Consider the following 13,400-nt stretch of genomic DNA (forward strand, 5'->3'; position numbering starts at 1 on the left):
TTAGAGTGATCCTTATGACACGGAAAAAGTGAAGAAAACTTGTGCAAAATAGAGTTTGCTCCACAAAATAATGTAAGATCTTAGTAATTAACAATTAGAGACTCGCATATTAAAAGAACTGATTAAAAAAATATATGTATAATGGAATATCATAGATTAAAGCAGTAGTTTTCAACCCAGCCAATCAGGTTTTTAGGATACCCACAATGAATATGTATGAAATCCATTTGCATACACTACCTGTATTGTATGCAATCTATCTCATTCATTCTCACCTTGCTGCGCTGTACGCCTAGAAGAGACTTACTTGTTTGATAGGTCATGCTTCATCTCTGGCCCTATTGAAATCCAGGCTAAGAGCGCATTTGAGGCTGCTTTTAACTCTCAACCCTTTATTCACCTGTTCAGTACTCATGTTTATTTATTTATTAGGATTTATTTACTACCTTTTTGAAAGAATCCTCTCAAAGCTGTTTACAGCAAGAATAAATCAAACATATAAATGGCAAGTGACTGACTCACCTGCAAATGCACAGTAGAGACTTCCCTCTCTGTCCCGCCCTCGCGTCAAGACGTGATAACATCAGAGGGCGGAACAGAGAGGCAAACGGACATTGCCGCTGGAGCCTGGAGATGAAGGAAGAACATCGCCGGCGCACCAACCTCCAACCCCCCCATCCCCGACGTCACCGCTGCTCCCCTCCGCATCAGGCCCCCTGCACTGACATGACAGCGCCTCTCACCTCTGTAGAAGCGCTGCAGGCAGCAGCAGAGCGATCTGCTGCTGCCTGCAGCGCTTTCACATGGAGGTGAGAGACTCTCTCATGTCAGTGCAGGGGGCCCGGCACGGAGGGGGGAAGGGAGCGGTGGCGAGGAAGGTAGCTGGACATGGGGGGAGAGAGGAGGGTTGCTGGACATGGGGGAGGGCAGGGGAGAGAGCGGGGGGGGGGGGGAGGCCAAGGGAAAGAGGAGGGTTGCTGGATATGAGGTGAGGCCAGGGGAGAGAGGAGGGTCGGTGGACGAGTTGAGGCCAGGGGAGACAGGAGGGCTGCTGGACATGGTGGGGGAAGGGCAGGGGCGAGAGCAGGGTTGCTGGACATGGATCGATGGAGGGGAGGGCAGGGGAGAGAGGAGGGTTGCTGGACATGGGGGGGAGGGCAGGGGAGAGAGGAGAGTTGCTGGACATGGGGGGAGGGCATGGGAGAGAGCAGGGTTGGTGGACGGGGGGGAGGCCAAGGAAAAGAGGAGGGTTGCTGGACATGGGAGGGCAGGGGAGAGAGGATGGTTGGTGGACGGGGGGAGGCCAGGGGTTACAGGAGGGCTGCTGGACATGGGGGGAGGGCAGGGGAGAGAGGATGGTTGGTGGACGGGGGGAGGCCAGGGGATACAGGAGGGCTGCTGGACATGGGGGGAGGGCAGGGGAGAGAGCAAGGTTGGTGGACATGGATCAGGGGAGGGGAGGGCAGGGGAGAGAGGAGGTTTGCTGGACATGGAAGTGAGAATTACAAATCTCACCCGTTTTAACGGGCTTAACGGCTAGTCTAACATAAGCAATAGAGAATTACAGCAATAAAAATATTCAAGTTACAATACAAAGAGGCATATTTTCAAAGCACTTAGACTTGCAAAGTTCCATAGTAACCTATGGAACTTTGTAACTCTAAGGGGCCCTTCTACTAAGCTATGTAGGCGCCTACGCGCGTTCAAAGCACATCAGTTTTGAGTTACAGCCCAGCTACCGCATGGCCCTTGCGGTAATTTCATTTTTGGTGCGCATCTGCTACGAGCGCCGGAAAATAACTTTTATTTTCTGGTGCGCGGCAAAAACTGTCTACGTGCATAGATGATTACCACATGGTTACCACGTGAGACCTTACCGCTAAGTCAATGAATGGCGGTAAGGTCTCAGACCCAAAATGGACGTGCAGCAATTTTCATTTTGCCGCATGCCCATTTTCGGCAAAAATTTTAAAAAGGCATATTTACAGGTGCGCTGAAAAATGATTCCGCGCGCGCTCATAACACTCGCCTACACTACCGCAGGCCATTTTTTGGCACACCTTAGTAAAAGGGCCCCTAAGTGCTTTGAAAATGAGCCCCAGAGTATGACATAGTATGCTACATTACAATGTCAACACAATATGCGATAAAACATTTTAATAGACAGCATAGAGTGTAAGCAAAGATGGAACATATAGATAGGCAAAACAGAGTAACAGGAGTAAGAAAATAAGGGGATTAATTTAAAGAAAGTTGCACATGAGGTCAGAATGGTGCTTGAAAAGTATTTTAGCTAGGGTGGAAGTGGATAAACGTGTCCCATTACAGGATGTGCAGCCGATGTCACTCCTTGTGTGTGACTAGTAAGTTAATTACTTCTTTCATCAAAGGCCTGGTTGAAGAGTCAAGCTTTCACCTGCTTCCTGAAGCTCCAATGCTCAAAAGTAAACGCGGGTCTAGAGGCCACCTGCGCAGAATGTTCAGAGGCCTGGAGCTCGGGAACAAACGAGTGTGCAGACGAGCAGCACAAGTAGCATGCTAATGTAGTCACGCTCATGTTAATGAGGTCATTTTGTATTCTTCCTCAATGCTCAGAAAAGAGCGCCCAAAAGAGACCTGCCTTACCGCTGCAAAAAATAACACCAGGTTGAAGCAGGTGTTAGGGTATTGGAAGAGAGGGTTTCTCATGATTCTCATGATTCTCTCTCTGAAATCTGCCGGTTTTGATTACTTTTGGAGTGGTCCCAGTGGATCAATCAAATTACATTACCAAGAGAAATGGCTTACAAAGTATACAAATAAGATTTTAAGATCTTACAAAAGAGTCCATAGTTGGATATTAATCTTATAGATACTGGTATACTATTGGGCCCTGGAACGAAAAAGAACATTCACAAATGGATTTCAGCTTCATTCCCTTTATAGACGGAATATCAAGTGAAAGGTCCAAAAAGATTCCCGTTTTATCAAGGCAACATAGATGTTTTTGTGTCTTTATAAAATAGTCTCCCAGAAACAGCACCAGTAGCATAAAAATGCCCACACATCTGCTACAGGTGTGTGTGTATTCTATGCATATACTGCATATTTGATTTATGTCATTTATATCCCACATTATCCCGAAAACAAGCTCAGCGTATGAATTTCAACAATAGTGAAATAGTATGATGAAATGACTGAGAGTAACAGATTTTGAGCAGGGACTGTCTTTTCTTCATGTTCAATTGTGAAGCGCTGCGTACGACTGGTAGCGCTATAGAAATGATTTGTAGTAGTAGATTAGCAAATAAACTGCAAAAAGTGTACATATTGATAGATTCGCAATGCAGAAAAGAGACAAGATTATCAACTGGTTATTGTTATATTAACTAATGTAATGAATACTGGAATTAAATGAATGAATTTATAAAATATTTAACTATGGTTTGTTCAAACATATAAGAAGGAGCTGTGAAAAAGAATGCACAATACCTAGTTGATGCCAGTCAAGCAGATTTAGGGCCCTGGAGAACTAATCGGAAGTCGTTCGTAGAGTGAAGCAGACAGACTGGGGAATAAGGTATAGTGAGAGTTGCTAAATAAGAAGGGAAACCCAAACAAAAAGCCCTGAAAGTGAGAAGTTTTGTAGATAATACTGGCTTCCTATTGAACAATACATTGTCCATTAGGAAGCCAGTAGTAGTGTTTGAATAAGGGGGAAACATGGTTAGTTCTTCAGGCATGTCATAACCTTTTGGGTTCCAGGAATTAAAGATCAGGACACTGTATGAGCTATGGTGGAATAATTTAGGCAGGGCTGAAAAAACCCCGGCCCAAGGTTGCCATGGCAACTAAAAATTCAGATCTGGCACCTACGGTTTTCAGGCCGTGACATTGCTTGATTTTTTTTGTTATTTTTGTTTGCAGTCGCTCTCCTGCCATCCCTCACCCCCCCTCTCCACACACACAGGGTCCAAACACCTCTCCCACTTCATCCCATGCCCTGTGGTGCTTCAAACCAGTTTCCTTGCTGCAGCAGTGATCAACACATGCTGTCTGCAACCAACCCTGGAACCTTTCCTGTGCACATCCGCCCTCCCCCCCCCCCCCCCCCCCCCCCCCCCACTGATGTAATTTCCTGTTTACACAGGGGCCAAATGCAGCAGAGGAAAGTTTCAGGGCCAGGTGCAGACAGCAAGTGTTTACTGCTTCATCAGGGTTTGAAGCTCTGCAGGGCTGGGTGGGGGGAAGGTGGGGGAGGGAAAGGGAAAGCTGCTGGACTTGCAGGAGGAGGTGTCCGGAAAGTTGTTGGACTCATGGAGGTGGGGAAGGGTCAGGTGAGTTGCTAAATTGGCAGGGGGAAAAAGAAATTCTGGACCTGCAGGAGGAGGTGAGAGATAATGAACTACCAGGGAGCAACTGGACAGAGAGAGGGAGATGCCAAACTACCCAGGGGGAACCCAGAGAAAGAGGGAAGAGATGTAGGACTATAGTGGGGAAAGATGTGGGACTGTGGTCTACTGGAGATAGAGGGAGGAGGAGGGGAGATGCTGGACTCACAGAGGTAGGGACACATGCTGCACTGGGTATGGGGGGGGAGAGGGAATAGGAGAGAGAGAGAGAGATGAACTGTAGGAGAATGGAGGGAAGATAAGGGAGATATGCTGGTTGCTGAGTAGAAGGTATAGAGACAGAGAGTTTGTGGACCATGTTGTGAAGAATAGGAAAGATGCTGGGCCATGTTGGGCAGGGAGGGTAGAGAGAAAGAAGAAGTTGGACACGGGGAGGAATAGAGACAGAAGGAAGATACTGGGCATGGAGGAGCATAGGAACAGGGACATAAAGGGTCAGTGCTGGACAGAGAGAAGGTAGGGACACAGAGGACCAATGCTGAACTTAGGGAGAGGGGTTAGGGACACAGAAGGGAAATGCTGGACGTGCGGGGAGCATAGGGTCAGGGAAAAGGTTGATGTTGGACCTGTGGGATAGGGACACAGAAGGAACAAGGGGGATAGGAATATAGAATGGAGATGTTGGGCAGAGGAAGTGAGATGCTGAACGTGGGGGTAAGATAGGAACAGGGACACAGAGGGAAGATCGATAATGGATATGGACAAAGAAGAAATATCAAATGGATAGAAGACCCTGACAAGACAGTAAAAACCAGAGATGAGACCAATAAAAAAAAATAATAATCAAATGACCAGACAACAAAAGTAGAGCAATAATTTTATTTCATATTTAGTGATTAGAAAATGTCAGTTTTTGGAACGTACAACTGCCAAAGCCGATGTCAGATATGGCTGAGGTCAATTCAGAAATTTGGGAGGGGATCCCAAAGCTCTGTACCAGACTGCCTTCTTCGAGTTCAGGCAGTCTTGGGGCAGGGCCGCTGAGACAAAGCTGGGCCCAGGGCACGGCCACTGCAGCTGCTGCCCCCCTCCCCCCACTCGGGCTGCTGCCGTTGCCACATCCCCACCACTCAGGCTGCTGCCGCGCCCCCCCCCCCCCCCCCCCACACACACACACATACTCAGGGCGCTGCCCCCTTCTGCATCTGCTCCTCCCTCGGTCTCTCACTGTCCTGCTCCTGTGTGCCGTGACCCGGGTTATCGAGTTAATGCAGTCACCTGGGTCCCAACATGCAGGAGCAGGAGAGAGACAGACCAAAGGAGCAGAAACTTCTGGTGCCAGCAGTGGCGTTCCTAGGGGGGGGGGCGGTGGGTGCGGTCCGCTGCTGGGGGGAGGGGGGTGCTGCGCACGTCTGTCCTTCGTTCCATGCTCCCTCTGCCCCGGAACAGGTTACTTCCTGTTCCGGGGCAGAGGGAGCATGGAACGAACGAAGAAGGACAGGCGCGTGCAGCACCCCCCCCCCCCCAGCAGCGTGCACCCGGGGGGGTTCTTTCGCGGGGGGGTGTCCTTTCGCCGGGGGGGGTGTCGCGCTGCATCCGGGGGGGGGGGCGCATCAGCAATCCGCCCCGGGTGCCAGCCCCCCTAGGAACGCCACTGGGTGCCAGGCCCCTCTTGGAGGCCAGGTCACGGGAATCTTGCCCCCCCCATGGCCCTGGCTTGGGGCCCCCTCTGGCCAAGGCGTCATGGAAATAGCCCTGGTTGCACCCTGATCCCAACACTATCCCTGACATCTTGTATCTTTATATTTTGTACAGTACAGAGGGAAATGCATCTCTTTCTATGTCTCCAGTGGTCTTCTGCATGCAAGGTCTGACTTCTTGAGGTTTCAGTTTAATTTCTGTCTACATATTTGTATTTCTAGTTTGAAGTCACTTACTTTGTATTTGGTAGTTGTGTTTTGTGTATGTCACCAAGGCTAGGTGTTCTGTTAGCATGAATTTTCCATTTGGTGATCTGTAGTAATTTGGCTTGTTCAGTTTTCTCAACAGATGTATTGATGTTTTAGGGCCCACAGTAATATTTAGGGCTCAGAAGGAGGTGGAATTGACAATTGGGTGAGAGGGCAGAGAGATAGCAGGCTGTCTTCATTGCTCCGGTCGTCTTGGAGATGTTGCGGACCTCCTTTTCTTTTAAAGTGAGCTTCTAAGGAGATTCGAGAATGTAGTAAAAGCAGTTAGCATAGTGGGGTTTAAAAAAAGGTTTGGATAGCTTTCTAAAAGAAAAGTCCATAGGCCGTTATTAAAATGGACGGGGAAAATCCACTGCTTATTTCTAGAATAAGCAACATAAAATGTATTGTACTGTGCCCTGAGAAAGGCAAGGACAAATCAAACTCGGGTATACATATAAAGTATCACATACCATGTAAAATGCGTTTATCTTGTTGGGCAGACTGGATGGACCGTGCAGGTCTTTATCTGCCGTCATTATGTTACTATGTTTTGGGATCTTGTCAGGTACTTGTGACCTGGATTGGCCACTGTTGGAAACAAGATGCTGGGCTTGGTGGACCTTCGGTCTGTCCCAGTATGGCAATACTTATGTATTTACGCATTTCGGGAACACGCCCAAATTTGGACACCATATATAGAATCCTGGGGCTTAGTACCTACTACTTAGGAAGCTATAAGTGGACCTGCATTAATTCTGCCTTAGGCAGTTAGCATGTTCAAGTGTAGTGTGTTAACTGCCAAATGCCTTCCATGCTTATTCTCCACCCATGCCACGCCCCCTTACACACAAGAAACCCCTTAGCATGCAGATTACTGCACGGTAACTGCTGAATTACTGTAAAGTCCCATAATGCAACTCTGCAGTAGAAATTACCATGCAGTAAACTGCACATTAAAGAAACAATTCAATAAGGGGCGCTGAGTTAGGCACCCAAAATCTAGCTAGGCTAGTATATTCTATAACAACAAATTTGTGCACTACTGCTCGCCACCTTAACATTTCACATGAAACTGCCTTCAGGTGTCTTGGCCCTAACCTCTGGAACACTCTGAGGGGCATAATCGAAAGGGACGCCCAAGTTTTGTTGAGGACGTCCTCGCAAAACGTCCCGATGGAGGGGCGGGGAAACCCATATTATCTAAACAAGATGGATGTCCATTTATCATTTTGATAATACAGTCGGGGACGCCCAAATCTTGAAATTTAGGTCGTCCTTAGAGATGGTCGTCCCTAGACTTGGTGTTTCTGATTTTCAGCAGTAATGAAAACCAAGGATGACCATCTTAGAAATGACTAAATGCAAGCCCTTTGGTCGTGGGAGGAGCCAGCATTTGTAGTATACTGGTCCTCCTGATATGCCAGGACACCAACCGGGCACCCTAGGGGGCACTGCAGTGGACTTCATAAATTGCTCTCAGGTACATAGCTCCCTTACTTTGTGTGCTGAGCCCCCCAAAACCTCCTCAAACCCCACTACCCCCAACTGTACACCACTACCATAGCCCTTACGGGTGAAGGGGGGGGCACCTAGATGTGGGTACAGTGGGTTTCTGGTGGGTTTTGGAGGGCTTGCTGTTTCCTCCACAAATGTAACAGGTAGGGAGGGGGATGGGCCTGGGTCCGCCTGCCTGAAGTGCACTGCACCCACTAAAACTGCTTCAGGGACCTGCATACTGCCGTGATGGAGCTGAGTGTGACATCTGAGGCTGGCAAAAAATATTTTGAAAGATGTTTTTTGAGGGTGGGAGGGAGTTAGTGACTACTGGGGGAGTAAGGGGAGGTCATCCCCAATTCCCTCCGGTGGTCATCTGGTCATTTCAGCCACCTTTTTGTGGCTTGTTCGTAAGAAAAACAGGACCAGGTAAAGTTGTCCAAGTGCTCGTCAGGGACGCCCTTTTTTCCATTATGAGTCGAGGACATCCATGTGTTAGGCACGCCCAAGTCCCGCCTTCGCTACACCTCCGATACGCCCCCTTGAACTTTGGCCGTCCCTGCAACGGAAAGCAGTTGGCGACGTCCAAAATCGGCTTTCGATTATACCGATTTGGACGACCCTGGGAGAAGGGTGCCCATCTTCCGATTTGTGTCGAAAGATGGGCGTCCTTCTCTTTCGAAAATGAGCCTGTCTGCCACTTCCCATCAAGACACTATCTTCTCTGTAAACTTTAAGTCAGTACTCAAAACTCACCTCGTTTCCGAGGCCTTTTGGGCCATCTCCTTCATAACTTTCTTCCTTTCTTTGTGTATTCTCCTTTCATCCCTTTCTCTTTCCTCCTCTTTTATTCTGGTACTTAACTGCACAGACACTGTTACTGGCCCCCTTGTGGCATATCAAGCTTTGCGAATAAATAAAATATAATTATAGAATAGTAGCATAAGTCAGCAACTAGGCGCCACCAGTTACGCCAGCTCTATGGTAGGTGTAAATGCGAACGCCTGTCAGTGTTCAATAAAGCGCATGCTGAAATAGTGGATATGCCCCTGCCCCGCCCATGTCCTGTCCCTCCCATGTAAACGCCCCTTTTGCAGTTGTATGCTAAAAACACTTAGGCACCAGTTTCCCCCGTTTTGGCGCTTAATTACTGATAACCTAAGTTCCAAACATTTGGCGCACAATATGGCATTACCCCACAAGTGCTTAACACAGTTTAACAAATAGGCTCCTGTATTCTTTAATTTAGTAAAGTGTACCCAATCCCTTATGGGATACAGATATTATCTGTACCTCTTGGTGTTTAATAAAGCAGCCGCAACATTTCCTGGTTCATTACTGCCCTGTCACTTTGTTGCTATAGTCTGCGGAAGACGATTACTAGAGCCCTACTGCTGTTTTCTGTTAGAAAATTACCTTTGTTTTCTATTACTGCAGACTCTGTTATCTAGGTTAATTAAAGGGGGAGAAAGATAGGATAAGATATTAATCATCCATTGTACCCAGCAAATATCCCTCCCTGCCAATAATTTATAGCATCTGACTGCTCTATTATGTTTTCCAAAATGTAACTAAGAATTTATTTCCTGGTTTCTTATTTAAAAAAGACCAATTTCACAGTTAGACCGGTAAACCTGCATTTAGCTGTAGTGAGAAACTAAAAGAGCCCATATATCTCAGAAAGCTAATTATTCCAAAATAGCATTTATTTATTATCCTTTCTCCACCTCCCTCTAGTTCCTCCTTGACTTGAACCTGCTTCTCTCCCTTCTATTTTTTTCTCCTGGTGCTTAATTATATTGACACCAGTTAGCAGCAAGCAGACTGTGACACCATATCCCTGTGGGGTCTTTCTAATGCTGCTGTAATATGAAAGTGTCAGCCAGGCGGTCTGTGTATTATAAATAGGGTACTTCATCCATGATAGGCGATTATTATCTTTCTTTCCCAAGTGTAAAAGACCTATATAACTCATGAAGGTGCCAGTGATTTAGGCCTCGTGAGTAAGAATCCAATGAGTCCTGAAGGGGACCCTACGCATGTCGTTGTCTTGTTGCTGAACTTGAGATATTCAATTTATTATACTGGAATATATTTTCAGAAGTCAAAGCTAGCTAAAATAATGTTAGAGACTGTTAGACCAACAATACAACAAGATTTAGTGTTCCACAGTGAAGGCCTCTAAGAAGTCTTGCTGCTTTTAGTAAGGTAGGAAGCTGCTGTATTAGTTTATTGGTCATTCAAGAGAACACAGCCTTCAGTTAATGCAAGTGTTATTCATTATAAACCAGATTTACCATTACTAAATTACTTTATTCTCAGAGTCCCTTCTAAACTATTCTAGAGTTCGTAGCCTTAATCTTTGTTCTGGAAACATAGAATAGAATGTTTTGTGATTGTTTTAAATGTAAAGAAAAAATTACCCTCTTAGCCAAAAATATTTGCTTGTCAATAGGGTCCTTTGGTCTTTAATAAACACTGTTCAGTGCGATTTATATGTCTGATCACTTACTGGAGTAACTTTCAGTTAAAAAAAATACCTACTAGCCCAATTTGTCATTATACTTGCCTTTCTCACAGAACTTTCAGAAATGGAAACAAACATGTTTGATCATAAGTGTCTTGCTTGGCCGGCGTTTGCATTTAATTATACAGGGAAACAGTTGAACCAGAAACCCCTGCTTCACCAAGGTCAGTTAGATGTGGAAGAGACATGCTCTATTTCTGTCTTGTTATACCAGCATCATTCAGCTCTTCAGCTTTCAAGCCTTGTCCAGTTATCCTTTGTCACACCCTATCTATTGGCATCTGAATAAGTGAACATTCTTTTCATCTGCCTTTTCTCAATATGGTCGGTGTCCTTTGCCATCATCTGTTGAATAAATGTGCTATTCTATGACAGTGATTTTCAACTCAGTCTTGGGGGCACATTTTTAAACACATGATAACATACCATAAATGAAAACCATATATTGGCTGCTTACCAAATGAGGAAACCCCACCTCTATCACATTCTCAGTCAAAGCTCAACTGTCAAAAACCGCCGGTTTAAATACTCCTCTCGCAATTTAATGACATCACATCTTGGCGTCACAGCGCCTCCTATCAGTAAATTAAAGCCATTCAACTTCTTTATTTAAACCCTTAGGGCAAACTGTGTCCCACTGAAACATAAAATGTTGTTCTTTCCTCACAAGTACTTCTGAAACATTGCCTCCATTTATAAGGTGCACCTGTAAAAGTAGGTCTTGTAGTGTTTTGCTGTTCTTCCCAGTGAGATGCCTGCAGAGCATCAACTCTCTTGCATTTGCAAATTACTCAAATGTTCTCCCAATTCTTACTTTAATGCTCCGCTTTGACCAACGTAGTACAAGTTACATGGACAAATTATACAATATACCACATTCTCACCAGTGCAATCAGTATGCTGCTTCAAATAGAAATTGTAATTCGATACAGAAATTTTAATTCGATCAGTTTGCAAGGCATATTGGCACTATTTACAACTACCACATTTAAAGTGGCCTTATGGTCCCTTGCTTTGTGGTGTGGATCCAGCCATCATCTCTCCTATATTACCACTACATGCGTATGCAAATTTCAGCATTTCTTGTAGTTGTGGATGGCAGTGGTGTAGCCACAGGTGGGCCTGGGTGGGCCGGGACCCACCCACTTAGGGCTCAGGCCCATCCAACAGTACCACATGGTAATGAAAATGCTGCTCTTCACAATACTGGCACCTTCGCATGCTCAGTTTTCAGCACATGCCTGCTGCAGACTACCAAGTTGGAGACTGGAGAGAAGCATTTTCCCACCAGCTGAGATATTTTTTTGGTGTGGGGGTGGGGGAGAGAACATTTGGTGCCCACCCACTTCTTGCCTAGGCCCACCCAAAATCTGCTGTCTGGCTACGCCCCTGGTGGATGGATTTTTAGAACATGCCAGTAATTTTGTACTATTGAACGAACCATATAAGCTTGAGATGAATAAGGAAGAACACATACCAAAGGTATGTCATTTCGAGTGTTTATTTCCTGATTTCTTATTTAAAAAAGACCAATTTCACAGTTAACCCGGTAAAGTTTAACACCTATCTTGGAGCAGTTGAATTTGTTATGTCAACACTGTCTTTGCTAACCAGCTCAAAGCAAAAGGGCTAGTTAGCATGATGGCTTTCATCAGTCCATCAAATTGGGAGGGGAGAAAGGGGGCTGACCATCTTCAATATCGAGATCCCAAACCCATCCAAAACATCAAGAACCCCCAAAGAAGTCTCAGCCCTAGCGAGGGAAGCCACATGTATAATGATAAGCAGTGTTATGTGGAGGATTGCTGTGATGTTGATAGGAGCGACGGCTCTTGCTTCTGTAATGCATGTAAAGACTAGGACTTTAGAATACTCTAGAATGATAAGACGTCATCCCAGAGATATGGCAGTGGGATGTTTGTGAAGCACGGAACCAAGGAGAGGGCTGTCAGGTACATAATGAGGGTATAGAGGGACAGTCTGAAAAGAGTTCTGCTTGGGGCAGTATTGCAGTCTGTGGGGGAAGGGATGGGGTTTCATGTGGGTCTGCAGGAAGGGAGTGTGGGGGGCGTGGTAGAGGGAAGATGTCTGAGCTCTGTATGGAGGGTGCAATGGAGAAGAGTTTATTATTATTTATTATTAAGATTTAGTTACTGCCTTTTTGAAGGAATTCACTCAAGGCGGTGTACAGTAAGAATAAATCAAACAACAATGTCAACACAATATGTAATAGAACATTTTAATAGACCGCGTAGGGTATAAGCAAAGATGGAACATATAGATAGGTAAGAGAGTAAGAGGCGTTAGAAAGTGAGGTAACCAGTGGCGTAGGAAGGGGGGACGATCCGCCCCCGGTGCATGCCGCTGGGGGGGTGTCGGCTCCGCTGGTTCCCTGCTCCCTCTGCCCTGGAACAGGTTACTTCCTGTTCCGGGGCAGAGAGAGCATGGAACCAGCGGAGCCGATGCAGCTCCCAGCGACATGCACTCGGGGCGGTTCGGCCCTCCTGCCCATCCCTTGCCGCTTTCCTATGTAAGTATGCGCTCCGGGGGGGGGGGGGGTGCGCTCCAGAGGGGGGAGGGTGCGCTGTGGCAACCCGCCCCGGGTGTCAGCTGACCTCGCTACGGCACTGGAGGTGACTAATTTAAAGAAAGTTGCACGTGAGATTAGAGATAGTTGTCCCAGGTCCATCAGTATAGTTTGCCTTTTTACTTTTGGTGTGATGGGGGGGAGGGCAAAAGGCAAGAAAATCATACTGGCTAGCAGCAATAAAAAGGGCTTCATGTCCTGCTGCCATGGGGCCGAACTCTCACAGTATGAGTCACAAGGTCTCGGGATTCTTATTGTGAGACTTCAGCCCCGCAGCAGGTGTTTTAGTGCTCCACTAGCAGCTGAGCCACAAGGGGGAAGAGTTTGATGACAAGATTGGGAGATGGCATGACAACACATCTAGATTAAATGTAGAGTGTGCCGTGCATTCCTCCTTCCAGCACCGCAACCCTGCCTCATCCTTTTTTTTTTTTCATCTTTCAGGCGATCCCTACTAGCAGGCTGCCCCTGGCTTTTTGCTAGACTCATTTATGGTAGCTACGCCCCTG

The 13,400-nt window shown here is 46.5% G+C and overlaps 1 protein-coding gene across 3 annotated transcripts in view; it reads left to right on the forward strand.

The window, feature by feature from the left end:
- EFCAB7 (EF-hand calcium binding domain 7) overlaps window positions 1-13,400 on the forward strand; it is an 85,240-nt gene that overhangs the window by 900 nt on the left and 70,940 nt on the right. The window lies entirely within an intron of this gene.

This window comes from Microcaecilia unicolor, chromosome 6 (genome assembly GCF_901765095.1).
Source record: "Microcaecilia unicolor chromosome 6, aMicUni1.1, whole genome shotgun sequence".
NCBI lineage: Eukaryota > Metazoa > Chordata > Amphibia > Gymnophiona > Siphonopidae > Microcaecilia > Microcaecilia unicolor.